This window comes from Anser cygnoides, chromosome 4 (genome assembly GCF_040182565.1).
Source record: "Anser cygnoides isolate HZ-2024a breed goose chromosome 4, Taihu_goose_T2T_genome, whole genome shotgun sequence".
NCBI classification, from domain to species: domain Eukaryota; kingdom Metazoa; phylum Chordata; class Aves; order Anseriformes; family Anatidae; genus Anser; species Anser cygnoides.
In genome coordinates this window covers 55,106,630-55,121,398 of record NC_089876.1, presented here as the reverse complement: position 1 = coordinate 55,121,398, position 14,769 = coordinate 55,106,630, and the positions used below count along the sequence as shown (strand labels likewise).

The following is a 14,769-nucleotide window of genomic DNA, read 5'->3' as shown; positions in this document are numbered from 1 at the left end:
GTTTTGAGGGAAGAATGAATCAGAAATTTAGGCTACTTGGAAAAAAAGAGGAGGTGGTTGTTTGAATAAGTAGAGAGAGTGAGCAGTGGAAAACTGAGGCAGAGCCCTAAATTTTCAACAGCACGGTGTCAAAGCTCAGCCTTAATTAGAAACAGCATTATCTTGCACATATTACTTCAGTGTTAGGTACATTTTGCATTCTAATCCCCTTACTACAATTTACGATATCAATAGCAGTCCACCTCAGTTTTCCAATCAAATTAAATGATGATAATAATATTTAATAACCTCCAGATATTAAATGGATTAAATATATTTCCTGAGCTTTTCTGAGATGCAGCATGCTGTGCAAGTGAAAAAAGGTTTTACAACCAGGTAGCATAGCAAAGAAGCATAATTCATGCTCTTAGAGTTTTGTATGTAATTATCACCTTTCCCAGCCCTCCAACTTTTATTGATAGTTATAGATTATATTTTATAGCATATTGAACATAGATTATTTACAGATGTAAATATAAGCACATTAAATTTAGTATTTAAAAAATGTTATGTGGATCCCTAATGTCCACAAAATTGAGTTTGCTCTAAGATTCAGCCACAAAGCTCAGCTTCTCTAGGCAATTCTTGAACTAGGAGAACATAATCTAAGCCAGAAACAGAAGATATTTCTGACTTCTGTCAGCATCTGCCATATCTTTGCACAACAACAGCTCAATAACAGCCATTTTGCCAGGAGACCTCCAAAATAAACTTTCCTTATATCTTAGTGTAGTTGCTTCCTTGGAAATTCGCATAGGTTAATGTTTCAGTCACAGCGCCTACAAGTAAAGGTTATGTCTGTGTACCACTGTGAAATCAGATATTTTATCATGAACCTCACATTTTTTGTTTGTTTTAATGCACCAACTCCAAAATTATATGAAGTAAAAGCAAACCATTTTTTCTTCAGTCTCTGGAAGCAAAAACAGAAAAAAAAGAAAAAAAAAAAGAAAAGAAAAGAAAGAAAAAAAAAAAGAGCAGCATGATATTTTTCCCTATCCCTTCCTCCCACTAAAAGCCTTAAAATGCAAACCTTAATGCTTCCAAAAGCAGAAGAAACACAGCACTCCCTACTTTTAAAATGTGGTGCTTTTGAAAACTTGCAATAATGACGATGAGACAGTTTTCTCACAAGTTTTGAATAATTTAAACTAGCAACATCACGTAGACATTTCATCTTTTCTTTGAAATTCATTGCAAATATTCTATAGATTTTTAATGGTGCAAGACTATGGTCAGAGAAAGAATCTCTTTCCTTTGCACCTGACATGGTAGAGACAGCCCAAATAGAACAACTCCTTATATCTGATATCTGATCTTGCTAAAACCACAAATCTAACTTGATTTTGGCATCAGCCAAAGAACTTGCCCAGTGCTATTGCTTTCTCTCCCATGTATATGCTATCATTTTTACTAAATGTTTAGCTTGCATTTTCTTCCAGGTTGAGGGCTTACTTTCCTTGCCATATTTTTTTAACCTCTCTGACCCTTCGTATTTTTTCTGGCTTTAGTTTTGGCAAGATCTTTCAGTGCGACATCATCAGCAAATTTATTTAATATGATCTTTATTCCTTTTTCCAAACCACTAAGATGTTAATTAAAAGCAGCTCTTACACTGATCCTTCTATTGGCTTGAACAGTTAGATACTTTGCCATTTATCATTATCCTGTTTTCTAATCTCTGTGGCCCCATTTACATAAAAGGTTGCATTATATTTTCAAATTATGGTTCATGACACTCTATTAAATACTTGAACTAAGACAATGTATGTTATGCTACTGTGTTCCATTTGTTCAATAATTTTGAAATTCTTCTACTAAAGAGCACAAAATTGCATTGACAAAAATTATTTTATTCACCCAATATTGAATATTCCATATGGCTCTAGTAATATTTTTTTTTTGTTTTTCTTTCTTTTCCCCACCAAAACTTAAAACTGAACAAGTATTAATAGCCTTCGTATCATGTTAAAATGAGTATTTTATCCTGTTCTATGGCTGAGAGGAGATAAAATGACTTGCCTGGGGAGGTACGCCTAGACTGGGATGCAAAGAACTGCAGAACTCAAAGACCTTATCATTACAACTGTAACACAATAGTAGTGTTAGGACCAAATTCACCCTTGTGTCCTTCTATTTTTCTCTGTTTTCCATTGTTTAAGTATTTAGCTTGGAGCTGAGATTAATGGCCAGATTTGCCTCCTCATCCAATCAGCCAGTCTAGTCTTTGTTTATTTTTAAATTAATAGTGCATACCCTTACATATCTTTCCCTTGCTTTACCCTGAGAAATATCTATTATTTATTTGCATTATTTTTGCTAAGTATTTGAGAACATCCACATTTTAAAATTTTAGATGAAATACACAAACATGTAATTGAAAACATCAACAAATCATTGATGGTTCAGGAAAAAGATTATTTCCTGAACAGACTAGTATTCCATTTTTTTGATCTCTTTTGGCACTTTTAAAATGTTTTTTTTGTGTTGGTTTTTTTTTTTTTCAGCTTAAATTGGTTCTTTTATTGAAGATGTATCAAGTCCTGTGAGAATGTATTATGTCTGAAGTCAGGTAGTGTGTTCTGAGACACAACACGTGAACATGGAAAGAATGCCAGGTTTTCTACTCACCATTTCACTGCAAAGTTCTGAGTACAAACATACAAACTAAAAAACAAAACAAAACAAAATAAACAAAAAAGCCTTCCCTTGTAAGATGCACATACCTATAAAACCAGTATTTCTTGCCTGATGTATCATGTTCAATCAACACTGCAAAAGTTAACAGGCTATAATTATCATCCTGTAGGTGCTCCTTTTCCAGAACAACCCCTGTGCTATCAGACAGGATGCCAAGTGGTTAAAGGACCAGTTGTTGTACTGTATGCAGTCTGCAAGCTAGGGAATGCTAGGGAAAAGTTGGAGGAGAAGGTAGAGGGAGGTGCCTGTCTGATAGAGAGTTGGGATCAAGCAGAGGGAGAAGAATTAGAATTAAAGTTTAGGAAAAACCATTTTGCAGAGAAAGCACAGCAGGGGAAACTTTCAAGTCTTAACTTGCAGACCTCTCCTTACTTTAGGTCAGGGTCCAACAAGGGACTTGAAAAAAAGGAGAAATAGAAGAAGAATTCGAACTGTTCACTACTGTCCTGCTAGACTTGGCACTGAATAGCTCTGCTTTTCACAGCTGTTTGCTTTACTCTTTCTTTCCAATGGACTGTGACATGAAGTGAGTATGCCCTTCCTGACTGTGCTTCTGTTTAGGCTTGCTTTTTTTCCCCTCATGCAGTTTCCCAATCTATGCAGTTGTTCTGATAGCAAAAACTGTGCAAAGAGGTTGTGTATGTGCCATGCAGTAATTAAAATCCTGTGTCTGCCAGAGACCTCTTTATGCCAGCATTTCTGTAGTTTTTTGCACTGCTGGCAACAGTGGTCTACAGAGTGCTACTTTTACTACAATTTCACTACAATTTCCACTGTTAACAGCAGAGCTGGAATGTTATAGGGCAAAATTGCATGTCTTTTCTGTAAGAGAAAGGAGTGTTTTGCAGAGAATAAGCTTCACTAGTATTAGCAGTGATTTTGTCTACCTAATGCATTTTATTGAATTATTTGGAATTTTTATAGCTTTCGGAAATGTGGAATGCATTTCTTTAAATGACTTTAAAATTCTCCAGTGGAGCACATGGCATTACATGCTTTAGAAGCTAGCCAGAGCAGCGGTATTTATGTAGCAAAGTTTGCCCACAGTATATAATCAACAAGCCTGGATATTGGGAAAAAAACAAGCAATGTGGTTTCTTAATATTAATGAGATTATTTAAAGGGAAAAAGGCAAAACGGGAAGAGCCAACAAGACTCTGTAAGAGGAAGTAGAAACTGGAGACAGTAGTTCTGCTCCAGATTTCTTATCATAACAGTCTTAAATACATTTTTGTCTTCCAGTATGGTAATGTGCAAGCAGTACAGCTGACCTCCCTGATCACAAGGAGGAAGTGAGCAAGAAGCACACCTTTCCAGTTCCTGCTAACACTTCCTGATTTTGTCTTGCCAGAGTTGTACCAGAGACAGACTCAGTTAACAGGACTGACTTCAGAAACAGGTAGCTGTGAGTTAGAAACACCATTAACAGCAGGGTCTTTTCTGAAGTGGTGCATAAAAGAAACTCTTTGCTGTAGATTTAAAGGCATGGAAATTTTTCATTCAAAAATAGTAGTCTGGGACACAGTAAGCTACAGGACATTAAATGGGATGTGAATTACTGAGAAAAAAAAGTTTTCAAAATATGTTAAAAGAAGAAGTAAAATACAATACAAAGAGATTACATTTCAAAGTTGACTGCTTGAATCCTTTATTTATATGTAATGCATATCTTTTGCTGTTAACCTGGAAGGCATGTATTTATTTTCTAAGAAAAAAAAAGACATAATAAACTTCATAAAAGTAGAACACCACTAACTAGGAAATAAATAAATAAATAAAAATTTAAAAGATTTTTCAGATAAGGCCAAAAAAACTGAATTTCAAGCATTGTAGTTTATATCAAAACATTATACATTAAATAAGTCAGAAATTAAAGTGGGATGTATTTTGTACATCAGGATAATTTTCTGAAATTCTCTGTAGAGTAGGCATGCTGCGATGATCTGGAAGGAGACATTTAATTCAAGAAATCCCCAATATTTCCTAGTGGTTATAACTGCTCAGCAAAAGTTCAAGTGTTAACAAAACATGTAAATAATTTAGCACAGAAATTATGAAAGCATGCAAATATGTTGAACAGAACATGGAATTTTAAATACTCTTGAATTGTTTTTTCAGAGTTGTGCTCAGGTTGTCTAATACAAATAAACCCTCACAGGTTTTACACTGAAGTCAGCAGATGTTGGGATCACGCTTTAAAATTGTCCTTGCAATGATGAGATCTTCTGGCTTCCTACAGCCTCTTGTAAACTGTTCAGCAAAACACTCCTATAAAAATTCTGGGAAGAATGGGATTGACTTCTCTGCCCTCAAAGATTGTTTTAGTCACTTTTTTAGGATGTTCATGAATACCCTTCTTTTACCTTTGGTGTGAATGGCTTCAGCCAACCTCAATGATTGTCCATGTCTATCTCCAGATAGCCTTGCAGCAGACTCAAGAGGTCTCCCTATCAATAAGCCCTTGAAGAGCCGATTAGGAAAAATATCCTGACAGCATGTACTTCGGAATATGCTGACAAGTCAAGAAAAAACTCCTTGTTCGCTGATGGTAAAACTGGCAGTAGAGCAGATAGCTTTCACAGTATGCATTTTCAACATTGACTTTCTGCGACACACCATTATTTTGCTATGATTTCACTTGAAAAGTGACCACAGTGACTGAAACCAGAACAAGAGTCTCTGAATAGAACAACTTGGATTTTCACTGAGGACTCCTATCTGTCTTTTTTTTTTTAATTAATTAATCTTTTGTTCTTTCTGATCACACTTGCCAATACATACACACCCAACTATATATCCATACGATGGCAATAAAATGGAACATTTCCGATTGTTGGTTTTTTACAAGTGGATCACTGTAGAAGCTAATGGTCATTTAATTTTCAGTAAATTCATCTTGGTTTATGTCATGTTTTGATGTGTACCTGGATTTAAATAAGTCCACCATTTAAACTGCTCATCAGTTCTTGTTTTGTATATGCATGTGTGGTTTTACATAAAAGATGGGGAAAAAAAAGATCTTGCATAGTCATAGCAAGTGACTATCTTAAGATAGTCCCCGGGGAACTATAGGCTTGTCAGTTTGACCTCAGTGCCAGGAAAGCTCATGGAGCAGATTATCTTGAGGGTCATCACGCGGCACTTGCAGGGCAAGCAGGCGATCAGGCCCAGTCAGCATGGGTTTATGAAAGGCAGGTCCTGCTTGACGAACCTGATCTCCTTCTATGACAAAGTGACGCGCTTGGTGGATGAGGGAAAGGCTGTGGATGTGGTTTACCTTGACCTCAGTAAGGCTTTTGACACAGTTCCCCACAACATTCTCCTCAAGAAACTGGCTGCTCGGGGCTTGGACTGGCGTACGCTTCACTGGGTTAGAAACTGGCTGGATAGCCGGGCCCAGAGAGTTGTGGTGAATGGAGTCAAATCTGGTTGGAGGCCGGTCACTAGTGGTGTCCCCCAGGGCTCGGTACTGGGGCCGGTCCTCTTTAATATCTTTATCGATGATCTGGATGAGGGCGTCCAGTGCACCCTCAGTAAGTTTGCAGATGACACCAAGCTAAGTGCGTGTGTCGATCTGCTCGAGGGCAGGAAGGCTCTGCAGGAGGATCTGGATAGGCTGGAGCGATGGGCTGAGGTCAACTGTATGAAGTTCAACAAGGCCAAGTGCCAGGTCCTGCACCTGGGGCGCAACAACCCCAAGCAGAGCTACAGACTGGGAGATGAGTGGCTGGAAAGCTGCCTGGCCGAGAAGGACCTGGGAGTATTGGTGGATAGTCGGCTGAATATGAGCCAGCAGTGTGCTCAGGTGGCCAAGAAGGCCAACAGCATCCTGGCCTGTATAAGAAGCAGTGTGGCCAGCAGGTCTAGGGAAGTGATTGTGCCCCTGTACTCAGCTCTGGTGAGGCCACACCTCGAGTACTGTGTTCAGTTTTGGGCCCCTCGCTACAGGAAGGACATGGACTTGCTCGAGCGAGTCCAGAGAAGGGCGACCAAGCTGGTGAGGGGTCTGGAGAACAAGTCTTACGAGGAGCGGCTGAGGGAGCTGGGCTTGTTCAGCCTGGAGAAGAGGAGGCTCAGGGGCGACCTTATCGCTCTCTACAGTTACCTTAAAGGAGGCTGTAGCGAGGTGGGGGTTGGTCTGTTCTCCTACGTGCCTGGTGACAGGACGAGGGGGAATGGGCGAAAGTTGCGACAGGGGAGGTTTAGGTTGGATGTTAGGAAGTACTTCTTTACCGAAAGGGTTATTAAGCATTGGAACGGGCTGCCCAGGGAAGTGGTGGAGTCACCATCCCTGGAGGTCTTTAAAAGACGTTTAGATGTAGAGCTTAGCGATATGGTTTAGTGGAGTACTTAGTGTTAGGTCGGAGGTTGGACTTGATGATCTTGAGGTCTCTTCCAACCTAGGAATCTGTGATACTGTGATACTGTGTGATACTGTGAAGATATAGGCCTCTTTAGGAAATCACTTTATGTGGAATAATTAGGATAGATTAGTAAGCAATGCTTTCATCTTGTGTATTTTTTTTTTTGCCTATGTTGCATTTTAAAATAATTAAGAATCCAGATTGTTTCTGTTTTTCACCTTCGTTTACTGGCACCCAGCAAAGAGGCCTACACTTTGATTTTAATCATGGCCAGACGGTATAAGACCTTGGTCTTAAAGGCAAGCAGAGCAACAAGCAGAAACCCTGCTGTGTAATTTCAAAGCAATGTACTTCATGCTGCTAACCCTACAGTATGATTTCTGTTCTGCCAATGGCTCCAATAGCAGACAACTTCCAATTTGCACCTCTTGCATAAATCCACATTATGCCAATAGGTTTAGAAGCAAACCACAAGCTGCCCAGTTCAGCAGTCAGAGGTCTGTTAACAGATCTTTAACTATGATCTATTGTGTAGGAAAGTCTGAAATTATGGATGCAGAGTTTCTCTTTATAGAGCACTCACTTGTGCTATGCAGGTTTTCTTGAGATAATTATAAGTGTTTATTTTGGCTTTTAACAAGTTTAATCACATTATTTAGCATGTTCTGATTTTGTCACTGAGGCAACCATTACTCTTGCACACAAGTTGTGCTTAATTGGCAGCAGGGAGAGAAAATGGAGTTTAAAGCGACTAATTGCACTAGACCTCACAGAGACCAAGAAGTAGCTGTTTTAATTAAACTTTTTACAAGACAGTTTACAAATACAAAAGCACTATCTTTTGTAGGTAGCTGGTATAGCATCCTGCTTTCGGGTTTGTTCCCATTTTAAGTGGCTAAATATTCTGGAAGTTGAAATAAAGGACTGGTGCAAAAAGTATTTCAAAGCACAGAAGATGAAGGGAATATAAAAGTACAGAGTTCAGTAGGGCACTTCACTTACTTATCTGAATTCCAATATATAAATAACCTTGGCTGCCTGTAGAGGGTAATTCAGTCTGTTAATTTCAGGCCACCACTTAAGTATCATGCTGTGCCAAATTGCATTTGATGGTTTTATAATGGCATGACTATAATATACTAAAATGAGATCTATAAAGGTATCCCCTAGTGGGAATTTCAGTCCATGTCTCTGGTGGTAAAAAAGACATTGATATCTATCAGCTCTGCATCTCAGGTATGAGTAACCACCCCATGTTACACAAAAATATATATATATTTTGCATTGTAAATTAAATTGCTTAGAGTTCCAAATATAAATGTTTGTAATTTCTAACCAAGGCTTGTAATACAATATTTCAAAATCACAGAGTATGCTTCTTGACACACTTCATCCCACTTTAAATCACTGAAGTACGGTACTACAACTCTATATCAGAAGTGATTGAACAAGTAGCACTTGATGGATGATAATAGTTTCCCCAAAGGAAGTGTTACTTCTTGATCTCTGGCATGAAATAACATAGGTATATCTCAGAAAGGTAAATGCTTGCATCAGGATATTGTCTCACGCAAGACTTCTTTGGTCATGGTGGCATTTTCCAGTGAACAAGACATCTTCACCCCTCCTCCAGTGACCCAATGAAGTTGAATGCCTTTTGGAAGGTTAAGCTCTGTACGCAGGGGTCATGGGACAGGGCTGAAGCTGGAGGGTCTGTTTATTTTCTACGTGTGTTGAACTATGTTGTTCTCTGGGTGTGAACAGAAGTTTCTAACCTTCACAAATGATTCCCCAGGAAGAGACTTTGCTGACTAAGACTGGGTTTGTCACTAAGCCATTCCAACAATTCACAACTTTCCAGATGATGTATAGCAGCCAAAGAGAATACTTATTTAAACACTGAATTGTATTTTAAACTCCAGTAACCAGAAGCAATGCCTTTACTGGAGTAATGGTGCAATTACTCAGATACTTTTTCAAACATATCTTGGGGGAAAAAATGCCATGGATATATCCTTCTAACATCCAGGGAGCACAGCAGTCCTATAAAGAACTTCTTCTCTTCACTTGCTTATAATGCCCTGAATTATACCATGCGAAACAAAACACTGAGAATGTTTTAATAAACTTCCTGGCTCATGTCATGACTCCCACATATTGAAACAGTCACACTATGCCAAATTGCTTGAAAGCAGAGAGATTCATGGAGCACTGCTTTTGTGAAAATGGTAGCTATACAGATTTAACTGTTTCTGAGTCCATGTATGTTAAAACTACCAGTAGGTTTTAAGTAATGTAAGTGAATATCTCCACTTACAGGAGGAGAGGGGAGAAGTGTCCATAGTAGGTAGATACTCTTATTGCATATCTTCTTCAGACAATTTTGAGGACATTACCAGTATCCTATTTTTCTCTCCTTATAATTCCAAGTCTGTTATCACTATAACTCTGTATGGTTTAAAAGCTGTTTTAAAAGTAAACAAAATTTTCCATTAAACAAGTTGGTGATAGATAAATAATGAATATTTGTGTTAGGTTCTTTCACTAGGTTAGTGTGCTGCTTATTGTTTTTGCTATGAAGCTCCAAAGTTATCCTACGTCATATTCATTAATTTCAGCAATGATTTTGTTTGGGATTGTTTTACTTACTTCCCTAGGGAGAAATCTTCACTTAGATATGACACCAGAATGAGCACACTATGATTGAGACTAGATTGAGTAACTTCTGGTTTCAGGTCAGAAAATATCTTCAGGAAGCGTGTACATCTTCTCCCACAAGTCTGACAGTGCAATATGTCTATCCTTTCTAGTAGTCATAATATTTACAATGTATTATTAATAATGAATTTCATAATAATCCTGTTGCTGACCAGACAGTGAACTTCAATAACTCATCGAACACTTATTTTGATAGTTGCTGGAAACTAAGACATTATAACATAATGACTACTATATTTTTGTCAGATTTTTTAGTGTTAGTCTTTAGATGATACAATATGTATTTCATTGTGGAGGTTGTGATGTTCTTGATTTGTTCATGGGAGTAGAGAATCTAACTTCTGAGTATTAATTAAAATATGCCATTAATAATTTAATAAAGTGAAGACATTCAAAACTAAATTCAAAACCAATGATTAAGATAATCTTTCATGTCAAGAGATTGCACTGGTATGAAACTTAATTTATTATATTGTGTTAATCAACTTTAAAAACAAAAAAGTTTTTAAAAAATCAGTTAAAAAAAAAGTTTAAAAAAAATTGTTTTTCCTGATCTTTCTTCTCTTTTGAAGGTTTGTGCAAGTTTAAGATACTCGCTTAAGAAAACATTTTGGAACAAGTGAAAGAGTTTTACTGTAAAACATCAAGTCATTTTTGCACCTATATTTCACCCAAATTGCCTACAATTGTTTGATGTTTTACAAAACAAATGGCAATATTATCCTGTTTTCTGGTAAGTGTCAATGTCAAGCCTAACAGCTGATACAATTCTTCTATTAGAAATTGGAAAAGGACACATAAATTATGCTGACAATTCCAGTGGTAGACTTTTCCCCAGAAGGACTTTTTCAAGTCAGGCATAGGCATTCTAATGATGATGTCAGTTTTTAGATAAGATGTCAGACCAGTGTTCAGAGTTCATTTCCAGTTATTTGGAACTTCCTGGCCATTTGGTTTTTTTGTTAGAGGGAAAATATTCATTGTGCCAACTCTGCTAAGTCCAGTTATCTGGAAACCTCATTTGAAAATTTGAGTTGCTTGTTCTTATTACTTATCTTTAACAATAAGTTTTTTCCAGTGGTGACTGAAGCAATTATTTTATATAGATCACATCATTGGAATTGGTTCATGATATTAAGACAGTGTCCACTGGAATAAAACAAGAACCTTAAAGGATTCGTTTCATTTCTCTGATGATGAATTTGAATGCAAAATTTGATTTTGAACTCCTCCACATTCCTTAATTTGGGTCTAAAGAAGGAAGTTTTAAAATTCCACACTCATCAACCCATAGATGTAAACAAAGTGTTATATTATTTTAATAAACGTTCTTATATGCATGACTGTTAGATAGCAGTCAGAAATGGAGTGTACATAGCCTGCCACTGACAAATTAGTATTATGCCTTAATAATTAGTATTATGCCTTAATAATTAGTATTATGCCTCTTGCAAAACAGCTGGGATTGTGAAGCCAGGGCAGTACACACGGATATGAATCATGTATGTTGAACATTGGCAAAAAATGAGACATCCATTATGCCAGAAGCAGGCCATGTGTCAGATTACTCACCAACTATCTTTTTTAAAGCTAGCAACCTTATTTTTTTTTATTTTTTTTTAAGACCTGTACAGGCATGTTTGACAACATAAACATGCATTGCTTGACTTGGGAAAAATATCATGGCTTCTAAAGCCTTTGGGGAGACATATGAACACCAGGAGCATAAAAGTGATTTTTCTAGTCTATCTATCTATTTCATATAGAATGAACAGGAAAACCTACACTGCCATTTCTACAAGTCCTGTGAGGTACTATAGGCTTTGGGTAAATGAAATGTAATGCAAAACTGACTTTAGAAAGAAATAGAGATTTTTTTCTAGCAAACCAAAAAGGTATATTTAGTTTTAGTTTTGCAAGTAGGAATGTTTCTAATGGCACTCTAGATTTCCTTTGGGAAAAAAACTTTCATTTTACAGAAGTCCTTTTCTTCAATCCAATTATTCTGAAAACAAATTTCCAAACAGCTTTCAGTTTAAAATGGGGCTGTACATTTTACAAAAGTTACAAGTAGTTCTCAGTGCCTTCTTAAGGGTATGTCTGCTTCAAACTTCATTCTTTTTGTGGTTGCTGTTGTTTCTATTTCTTACTCTCTTGTATTATAAGAAGTTCATTACTTTACCTTTGAACACTGAGAAAAAAGAATGAATTCTTCATTGCCTCCTACTAACTCGGCATCTCATATTTTTCATATGAGTTTGGAACATTCCCTTTTTCTTCACTAAAACCATAAACCTTAGCTTTTGTCGTAGGGTAATTTTAGTTATATCCCTATCTTGACTTTTAACCTCTTGTCACTATGATCTTTATCTTCTGTGGCACTGATCTGAAGTCAGTCACTTTTATTTATTATTTGTAGAAAATTGTAAGTTTTTCAAATTTCTGCCATGACACGTAATAAAGAGCAAAGATACCGCTGCTGCATAAAATTGTGTATTCTGCTAAATGTGCTGGAGAAGTTCAATAACAACAAAAGGGAAATATTCTTTTGTATGGACCCCCATTGGAAGTTTGTTAACTTTCTCTTTATAAATGCACAAATTAAACTTGTCTTTCCCTTTCCAGTTTTCCTTGTGCTCATTCTGAAATCCTTGTATCTGAATCTTTGTTTTAGTTCTTTAAGTAATTTATTGGCTTCTGAACATTTACACTCTATGTGTGAATTTTCTAACCTATTTCAGCCCCCCTTGCTGCTCCCATTCTTCCTGCATCATTAAAATTCTGATGTATGGAGAAAGTATTTTGTAATACATCTTAGTTACACTCTGGAATTGTCCAAGTGAATTATTTTCATGTTGTGTTACATTATAATGATTTTTGTGAATATTGTGATTAAATTAAGAAAATGTATTCAAATATTTGTGTACATACATCCACACAGGCATCCATATTCATAACAGAGTGAGATATAAACAAATGCACAGTTATTACATATAAAAAAGGTGAAAGACATTTTTAAAAATAAATATAAATATTTATATTGTAATAAGTAATTAACTTTTTAGATTTTATTTATCACATTTTTCATCTTTAGGCATCTTTAGACAGTACATTGTCTATTATCCTTGGGAATATCACAGGATCGTGTCAAAAAAAAAAAAATCAAAGTTAGTATTTTGTTTTATCATCAATGGCTACAGCCATTGTAAGAGAAAGTATTAGATTGTATAAGTGCAGTTACTTTGTAAAAAGAAGAAAAACTTCACTAGTATTTTCAGTGCAATGGGAAGGGAGAAGAAAGTTTAATGTACAAGTTTAGCTGTGTCTATACTAGCAATGCTTTGCAAACAGTCTTCTGTTAGTACAGGCTTGTCCTTAGCAATTAACAATTCAGTAAATCATTGTGTATAGAAAAGTAGAGATTTTGCTTGTGAAAAGGACTAATGAGATTCAGCTCAAAGAGCAAACCTAATCTTCATCTACTGAGCATTGATGGAAGAGAAAATAGGGTCTGGAAGTGGCTGAATGGCAGCAGTGGGCATAGGATATGCAACAGGAACAGTTAACACTATGGACATCCAGAAGGAAAAGTGGCCACAGAGTAATCTAACTGCAAAAATCCCCAGAAATTACAAGGCTATGGATGTGATTTACCTTGACTTCAATAAGGCTTTTGACATGGTTTCCCACAGCATTCTCCTGAAGAAACTGGCTGCTCATGGCTTGGACTGGCGTACGCTTTGTTGAGTTAAAAACTGGTTGGGTAACCGAGCCCAAAGAGTCATGGTTAATGGAGTTAAATCCAGTTGGAGGCCAGTCTCTAGTGGAGTCCCCCAGGGCTCAGTATTAGGGCTAGTTCTCTTTAATATATTTATCGGTGATCTGAATGAGGGGATCGAGTGCACCCTCAGTAAGTTTGCAGACAACACCAAGTTAGGTGCGTAAGTCGGTCTGCTCGAGGGTAGGAAGGCTCTGCAGGAGGATCTGGATAGGCTGGACGGATGGGCTGAGGCTGCAGTGGAGACAACATGATCAGGCAGGTGGTTTTCGCAGGGCAAGGCTCATCCCCTACACTAGGGGTGTGCTGACCCCTGTGATTTCCGCAAATGCAGGAAACTCAACTGCATAATTTGTGGTAGTGGGGGCTGTGTTTGCGCTCTCCCCTGGTTTTTCAGGGAAGTGGTTGAGTCACCATCCCTGGAGGTCTTTAAAAGACGTTTAAATGTAGAGGTTAGTGATATGGTTTAGTGGAGGACTTGTTAGTGTTAGATCACAGGTTGTACTAGGAGATCTTGGAGGTCTCTTCCAACCTAGATGATTCTGTGATTCTGTAAGTAAACAATATAGACAATAGTATGCTTTTCCACTTGTTAAATTACTTAGACTGGGTGAACTCCTTTATTTTATTACATATAAAATGCAAATATTTACCTTTTCAATTTTAAATTTATATCATTGGTAGAAGAACACTAGGTAAACATCAGAAAAAGGTTTCGCTTTATGATTTTTGTCACATCTATCTTAAAAAGCAAGAAATGAGGAAGTAATATATCACTAAATCAAAACCTGCTCCCCTTTGCTAATACCTTACACTTCTGAATACTCTGCTTTATAAAAGCAAGGTTCAAATTTGAAATTTTAAGCTTAGAGCATAAGAGAATCATAAGCCTCATACGTCAGATACTGAATGTAAGTATTGTATTTGTTGTAGTAAATATCTGTCTTCACATTATAACAAGCATAGTTTATTTCCACCATTAGCACAAACTGGTGTTGAATTAATGTTTGCTTTATTTAACTATTTTAAAATGTTATAGATGGTACTGTTCAAGAGATCTGTGGTTGGATGCACTGCTTCTACTCACATTACCTGGGAGAGTTCTGCCCTGAAGTTGCATTTGCAGTATAAGTTTAATAACTTATTCCATATTACAGTTGAAACAATGGC

At 36.9% G+C, this 14,769-nt stretch overlaps 1 non-coding gene across 1 annotated transcript; it reads left to right on the top strand.

Annotated features, from left to right (window-relative positions):
• Nucleotides 1–13,830: 13,830 nt before the first annotated feature.
• On the top strand, nt 13,831–13,986 carry LOC125180808 (U1 spliceosomal RNA). The gene has a single exon (XR_007159695.2). It is a non-coding gene; the product is annotated as a U1 spliceosomal RNA (small nuclear RNA).
• Nucleotides 13,987–14,769: the final 783 nt, after the last annotated feature.